This window comes from Pipistrellus kuhlii, unplaced genomic scaffold (genome assembly GCF_014108245.1).
Source record: "Pipistrellus kuhlii isolate mPipKuh1 unplaced genomic scaffold, mPipKuh1.p scaffold_m20_p_13, whole genome shotgun sequence".
Taxonomy (NCBI): Eukaryota; Metazoa; Chordata; class Mammalia; order Chiroptera; family Vespertilionidae; genus Pipistrellus; species Pipistrellus kuhlii.
Genome location: NW_023425438.1, coordinates 44,079,077 through 44,087,817, shown reverse-complemented (window position 1 = coordinate 44,087,817; position 8,741 = coordinate 44,079,077).

Sequence of the window (8,741 nt, the reverse complement as noted above, 5' to 3'; positions counted from 1 at the left end):
CTCCTCAGGAGTACAATATGGGACTGAACTGCTGGTCCTTTGGATGGAGTTATCACTTAGCTGGTGAACTCGCTCTTGACAGAGGTCTGCTGTCAGCTATGAATCTCCATTTACTTCAGGGAAACTGTAGTTCTTGAAGTACTAGACACTACAGCTGAACTGACATTACAGTCAATTTCTTTCACTATTCTTTTTTCTTTTTTCTTTTTTTCTTTTTTTAATTTCTTTCACTATTGACAAGAAATCTTTAGCAATAAGAATAAAAGAAAGAAAACTTCCCTAGTCATAATGATTGCAGCTTAGATTAAGTATAATACTGGAATCATTAGAGGATGCTAAGTAGATGGACTTCTTACCATACCCTTCTAAAAACAATAAAGTCACTGACACCTCTTTGGCGAAACTTTTCTGTGTTCCTGACCCTTTTCCTTGGAGAATGGATTCCTCCATACATCAGGCTATAAACGTATTCTCCATTGTGCCTCAGACAAGCTCTGAATCCCAGCTATGGCATGATTTCTCTAGCAAAAACCGATCTCTAAATACAGCCACAAACTGAACATATAATGTGGCCATAGGTTAGTATAAAGCCTTCTTGTATATGATAACTCTGGTCAAAGACTGAATATACAGTAATGCCTCCAAAACTACATTCACACACTGCTAAACACATCACTAAAAGACCCAAGCTTGTTACAAAGTAGATATTATCCAATAACTTTAGAAAATGTTTCATTAAATGAACAATTTTAAGATATTTAAAACATTATATCTTGCTTCTCTATGAAATTGAAACTGTAAATAAACTATGAGCTATAGTGTCTATGAGCACCTACTTATCTTGAAACAGTTTTATATTCACCACTGCCTTCTTGAAACCTCATAGCAATCTTGGACACAAGTGGGTTCTCCAGAAGTAATTCTGAGGCTATGTTTGATGATAGACTTATTATGAGAAGGTATCTTATAATAAACACATCTGGAAGAGAGAAGACATCAAGATTGGACAAAAGAGGAGTCCAGCTGCATAGCAGGCCCAAACAATGGGAACCCCACCATAACTCTGAAGCTATTAACTGTCCCACCTGAGTTGACTCAATTGGCCTAAAATGGCCAAACCTTTAAGCCTGTTTCCATCAGTCATTGCATATGGACTGTCCCCAGAAGGACTTTGCTCTGGGTGAGGTAGCAACTGAGGCAACCATTGAAGGGGCTGATAGCTGAAGGCTGCCTGCAGATACCACTACCATCAACCAAAGCAACAAGTCCTTATTTGAAGAAGAATTGTAGGTATCATGTCTCTATAGTCGTTATAACCTCTTTGTAAAAGACAACATAGGAATTTTGTTAACCAGTGTTACCCCAAAAAATCCAAATTAAAAAAAAAAAATACAATAAAACAGAAAATGTCAGAGCATTAAGAGAAATTAATATGTGTAATATTTCACAGCAAGTGGTAAATCTGGAAATCACAAATGGATATTTTTTTAATTGTAAGTCCACAACTCTTCCCAATACTCCTAAACTGCCTCTTTAGAACTTTAAAAAGGTCTGAAACTCTTTAATATCATCCTTTTTAAAACCACTTTTAACATCCTATTTATAAAACATCTTCCTTTCTTTCTATGCCAACATTTTACAAAATGTTCATCATATGGTATGAACTTCCTTTGTGTCAGAATAATATTCTGTTCTTTTTCAAAAAATTTGCTACTTAACATTTCATTTTACTTAATCTGTTTTTCAATATCTCTGAAAACTTGCCCCTGTTAATTATTTCCTCTTCCTCACCTTCATTCTTCCCTTAAGCCAGTAGTTCATGAACCAGAGGTAATTTTTTGCTTTTTCATAGAAGGAGGTATACGGACAGGGCCCCGAGGCAATGGTGTGTGAGCTTACTTTGCCGAAAATACACCAGATACAACCCCATGCATGGGACCATCCCAAAGAAGTCCCAGTTTCTGCGAGTTGAAATCTTATAAGAAAGCTGAAATCTGCAGGAATTTACTTAACCTCTCCCATCCCCTTTTCTCAGTTTAAAACCTTTACACTGTTACAGTATCAAAGTCAAAACTCTAAATGTCTGAGTCCGGAGTAAAGAAAGGTTTATTACTCAAGAAGGCTCCAACAAGTTGGAAGACTTGGTGGCACCTAACATTCATTTTGTTTGCTAGACCAGGCCAAGGGTTTTTAAGGGGCTAGGGGGCAACAGGTGTGCTGCAAAAGTGCTGGTAGGGCGAGCACTTTTTCACTGGAGGAGCTTGGAACTTGGCCACTTATAGTAAAGGGGTGTTTATGCCAATCTTCCTGGTCAATGGTCCTTTCACTTCTAAAAGGGTTCTGGTGTTCGAGTTTGGATTATGTCCTGACATTTTGGTTTCATACTGGGGGATGGGCACACTTTGGTTCCAGGTGCTGCTGGAGAGCAAAGCTCTCTCCTTTGTGCGTGCCCAGGCTGCGTGACTTGTGGTATCGTTCTGTTGTCTCTGAGAAGCAATCAGTACATATTTTGTTAAACAAAACAGGACTATTTTAAGCTGGTTCTATGATTACGAACCTAGTCCAGCAAGTAAGATGGATTTGAGGCATTGCCAGATTAGAATGTGCTTTCTCTAATCAGGAATGGGCAATCAAGGTTAGCAGAGCAAGATTAATATTTCTTATAATTATAGCTAGTTCCCCATATTCTATTTCTTTCCTTAACATATTTATATTTAAATAAATCTAATTATAAAACAAGAGTAAGATAGTAAACAAATAGCCCTCAGTTATATTCAATGCTTTTTGGTTTTTGGTGTGTTTTTTTGAGTGCTCACTGCAGTGCTGCTCAAATATTTTTACAAATTACCAGTGATAACAGTGGTATGATATTCACTGAGTGGCCAGATTAGTATGATCTTTGAATGCATAATGAGCTGGCCACTCAGTGTATATGAGGCAGAGAGACAGAGAGATTGGGGGGGAGTGTGAGAGAGAGAAACAGTAATATTAAAGAGCATATTTCTCTCTCTCTCTCTTTTTTTTTTTGAGCAACATTGTTAAAAGGGTGTCAGGAGGAGACACAGGTTAAAAGAATGGACATCAGCTTTTATAACCTCCTCCACATTTATTCTTTATTACTCCAAAATTCTCTCCTCCACCTACCACCTGCAATTAGATATAAATCCATTAATAAGAAAGGCCTACTGAGTGACTTTTTAACATAAGGAAAGAAAATGGAAATAAGCACTGAAAAAAGATAAGGTGTTTTAATCTAATTTATTTTTATAAATTAGAACAGACTGACATACCTCATGATGTAGGATTGGAGAGATGAGAAGAGATAAAGCGGAGAACTTACACACTTACACATTCATGCACCAGAGGAGACCCTTGGCCTGGCCTGTGGGATTGGGCTGAAACCAGCTCTCTGACATCCCCTGAGGGATCCTGAATTGTGAGAGGGTGCAGGCCAGGCCAAGGGACTGCACTGGTGCATGATCAGGTTTGGGGAGGGACACAGACGGTTGGCCAGCCAGGAAGAACTGCAGGAGGGCTCCAGGAGATTTCTGGCCTGTCTTGCTCAGTCCGGATCGACCAGACTCCAACAGCAAGCTAACCTACTGAGCGTCTACCTCTTGGTGGTCGGTGCAAGTCATAGAGACTGGTCAACTGTCTCCCCCTGGTGGTCAGTGTTGAGCTGCCTTAGCGTATCATTATAATATTACACTTTGATTGGTTGAACAAACAACTGGGCACTTAGCATATTAGGCTTTTATTATATAGGCTATTCATAGCCCATGGACATGGGGAATAGGGTAGTGAAGACCTGGAGGGATGGGTAGGGATTCGGAGGAGGAGGGGGAAAGGGTTGGGGAATGGGAGATATCTGTAATATTATCAACAATAAAATAAATATTTAATAAATAAATAAATAAAACATCAAAAATAAAATAACTTGTTCAATTTGCAGCTATGTCAGAAGTGGCAGGAGGTCCTTCAATGAATAAATGGATGATAGATATTAAATAATAAAAATAAATTAGATTAAAACTCTATCTTTATTTTATGCCCTGGAAATTTGGGTCAAGAAGTACATTAAGGACAGCTTGATGGAGAATATTAATCACAAAAATCACCGCAATTTAAATTGCAATATCTGTAGATTGAGGGAGAAGAATGGGAAAAAAAAGAGAAACAAAGAGGAAGAATGAAGAAAATTAGCAGAGCTTCTCTGTTTTGATATGCTGTAGGTCTGTCTGAGGTGCTGATGAAGCTTAGGGCCCTGTAAGTATTCACCTGCACTATGCTCACCTATGTTTTCCTGATTCAAATGCAGATCTGGAAGCAATGCTCTCAATTCTTTAAAATTCAGGTCTGTATCTTGGTTTAGAATTATTTGAAATTTTAAAAAATTACAGGTGGGACACTAGCCAATCTGCCTGCAGACTGAAGGGTCCCAGGTTAATTTCAGCCAAGGGCACATGCCCAGGTTGTGGGCTTGAAACTCAGTAGGTGGTGTGTTGGAGGTAGCCAATCAATGCTTCTCTCTAATCATTGATATTTCTTTCTCTCTCTCCCTCTCCCTTCTTCTCTGAAATCAATAAAAATAGATTTTAAAAAATTACAGGTGGGATGGGGGGAAGAGATTAAGGATTAACAGGGAAACTTATATACATATATGCATAGCCTATGAGCTATGGGAGGGGTGGGTACTGGGTGGAGGGGATCAATGGGAAAAAACAAACAAACAAACAAACAAACAAACAAACAAAAAATGAAAAGGGGGTATCTGTAATGCTTTCAACAATAAAGATATTTTAAAATAAAATAAAAATTACAGCTATTTGGGTCCAAACCCAGAGACTTAGTTGAACAGTTGTGAGTTGGAACCTGAAAGTCTACATGTCTAACATGGTCTCGTGTGATGCTGGTGATACTGGTTCTGGAACCTCACTTGAAGGACGAGTATTACATGATAACCTTTGTTGCTGTAAAATAGGCATATACCACTCCTGGATCCAAATGAAAGTTCCTTTTCCAAGGAAGACTATATGTGTCCAGTTCCACAGGCTAATCTGCATTTAAAAAAAAAATCACAGCATATTCATCTCTTAACTAAAACACTTTAAAAGATAAAATATAATCAATCTTAGCCCATTGTCTCCACAAATAAGAAATAAACTAATTCCAATAACCCAATAACCCATTGTAATTTCCTATCTTTGCTCATGATTTTTCATGCCCCAGGTCAACAAGAGAAAATAATGAATCTTATGTGGAGATCTTCTTTGTAAAAATCAACCAAATCAAACTCTGATAATACAAGATTGAATTTTAGTTATGTAACAGAAACATTCTTAAAACAGAGGGACAAAGGAATACAAATACTTGCATTGAGTTGCATTTTCTTTATGACAAAAAAAAAAAAAGCTATATTGCCTCTTGGCATCTCTGCATTATTCTAGTTAATTTTTGCCATCTTTACTATATGGCAGAGGCTAGACGCCTAGAAAACACATTTCCCAGACTCCCTTTTTCTGTAGGGCACTAGTTTATATTGTGCCAAGGAGAGGTTTTTGCATAAGATTTGAGAAGGAAGGTCATTACTGCTCCTATAGTGGCAAGCAGGTGCCTGGCCCACTGAACACAGGTAAGAGGGCTTGGGTGGAGGGTAGGTGTGTGAGCTCTTGTTAGTATAGATAGCTAGATAGTTAGGTATTAATAAAGGAGAAGGAAGCAAAACTGGCTCAGTCTGATCAACTCTGGAAGCCATAGCTTCACAGACACCAAAGAGGACAACCGAATCTCCCACCAAAAGGACATTAATCCCGAGCAGGCAGGAAAGACCAGGTTTCTAGTCATTTTGTGAACAATCAGTCCTTTGGCCCAGACTACTGGGGGTAAGATATATAGTAAAGTAGAAATTCCTTTGCTGGTCTAATGCATGGTAGAAGCCCAGACAGAGCAGATGGAGGTCCTTCTACTAAGTGCTTGCACAATAGAAGCCAGATGACAAGCCAGAACTATGAGACATGAGCAATGGGCACCATATAGGAGAGGAGCCTAGCCTGGGAAAATCTTAGTCAAGGTTCATTTAAGATAAGAGCACAAAACCTGAAAGTTCCAGGAATGGGATTGATTGGGGGAGGACCCAACATAGCCCCTGGAAAACCCAGGAAACAGGTTGGACAGTTTGAAAAGCAGCTTTCTCCTTTCCCAAAACCAAGAAAATATTAGCAAGGTCTTCGGGGCAACTGATGCTAAAGACTGCCTACATCCTGTGGGCAGTGTTATTTTTTTCACCCCAATAAATCTTGCCATTCACTTAAACTTCCCCCATGATGTGTCATTGAAACTTTTTGCTTAAGATATTAGAAGAGGCCATTTTCTCCAGCGATACTCTGATGAAGGAAAGAGATAAGGTTTTATCAGTGATTTCCTTATTTTTTTCTGTTTGATGCTTCAGGTTATAAATTCACCTCTGGGTATCCTCTGCAGGGCCAGCATTTCCTCAATTTCTGCACATGAGCAGTCTTTCTTACTCTGCAGACTATTTCAATGGTGATTCTAGACTATTTTTTAATCATTTAGATTTTAATTTTGTCATAGATTTGAATGTGGAGTCTATTGTAAATAAAATATTAAGAGAGTCTATTTACTGACATCTTATACCAATGAAAGCCAGTTGTAAAATGGTATTGTTAAAAAATAAAATCCTAATGAATAAATTTCAGGATCTAATTGGCTTTATTTAATGATTCATGAATCAGGCAGCATCCCATCTGGTAAAGGGAAAGGAGATCCGCAGAGCTGTACAAAATTAAAGGCATCTAGAGACATAAAGAGGGCGGGAAAAGGAAGTTAAAAGAATAGGTTGTTTTAGGAAAGGTCACCTTTCCTTAGGGGAAAGCAGGGATTTATCAGGCAGATTACTTCGCTAGGGCTGGCCAAGAAATTCCAGATTTATTTACTAAAATTACATTCCCTCCCGGGGAGGCTGAAACTGCAGCTAGGTTCAGTATTAAGTCATGTTTTGGTTTTGTGAGCTCAGCACAAGTGACTTCATTTGGGGCCTATTGTCTCTACTCCTAACAGTATTAAATAAATTTGAGATTCAAAGCTCCTTGAAATCCCAGTGACAAGCATAATACACTATTAGTATTCATATGTTTCCTTTGGAAAGTTTTCAGGATGTTTGGTGACAACCTGAACTTGACTTTCACTCTTTCTAATTGCAATTAGGTTTCCAATTTCAAATGTTTCTCTCCATCACCTGTTTGAATGACTAGTTCCTACTGGTAGATAGATTGCACAGGGCATAAGACTTTGGGACATTTATTGTCATAGAATCCTCATCCACACTCATAGTTTATTTTTTAATTTAATTTTATATTTTATTTCATTATTTTATTTTATTGTTTGCTTATCAACACAGACAGGTCTAGCCTTTTCTACCTTAGAACCCTTATTTGCTTCCTGAGAGTACAGTGTTTAGATCTTTGTTATGGGTCTCACAGATTTAGAATGTATACCACTAGAAATATTTCCCTTAAAAATACACCTACCAACTTATCTAAACCATTTCAAAATCTAGTTGATTATTAAATGCACAATTTCTTGATACTTATAAACCTGCTTGGCATTTTTTTAATTGTCCCAAATAACATCCTTCTTAGACCTTGAGGTACTTTCTAAATTTAACATCATCGATGAAGTATGATAGTGCATACTCTGATATTACAAATCAAAGACTACTTAATTAAGCTTTAAACTCAAGAACTGGATCATAAACTTTTTTATCTTATGGTCTCAATTGTATTGGTTTTATTACTCTTTTAAGACCAAAATGCCTAGACTAAAAAGTTAGTTTGACAGTGACATTTACAGAAACTAGTCTATTTTTTCAAATAACAGTTTGAAGTCTGGTTATCCTATGCATTCTAGCTAGCACAAAATGCATTGACACAGAGAGATCTCAGGGATAGGATTGAGATATGATTCTATCCCTGAGTATGTCATAATGATCTATAATTTGTGGGTAAGGTAATGAGTTCCAACTTCATTCATCTCTATGTTCTGTTCAGCAAAACAAAACTGCTTTTTAACAATAAAGAAGATACATCACAACTATTGCCTTTTTAATACTTACAATAATTTCAAATTTTCACTTGGTATGGCCTCATTTACTTTTAGAATTCTTTTTTAACAAAAGTTTGAAGGAGATTATTTTTCATTGGAATAATCCTATGCTTATTCTATTACATAAACACAGTATGACTGATATTCAATCAAGAATGCATTGTTTTAAACAAAACCACACTGCTAAATGGCAATTGGTTCAAAGTGGCCCCTTCGTAATGGTAGGCTATGCTGGTGACGCATCGCTTTCAAATAAATACTGTCTCTGTATGGAGAATACCAGACTGGCTTTCACAGAGAGCTGTGCACTTAAAGATACTGACTTGCATTTTCCATGACAGTTGGGTTTGGATTCATTGTCACATGTCACCCGATTTGCTTTGGAAATAGCTGCAGAAGTTTCTGAAACATTTTTGTACATCTAAGACCAGTACAGAAAGTAAGCTAAATATCTTCCAGGCACTCTACAAACAGCGTTTGGCACCCTGGATTAGACAACAGAGAAACACTGTCACTCAAACCCAGGACTGGCTTTTATCTTTGGGGTGACCTTTTCCTTAAGACAAGTGCCTTGATGGTCCCTGACATTTGAAACAAAAAAAAAATCAAAAACTAAAATC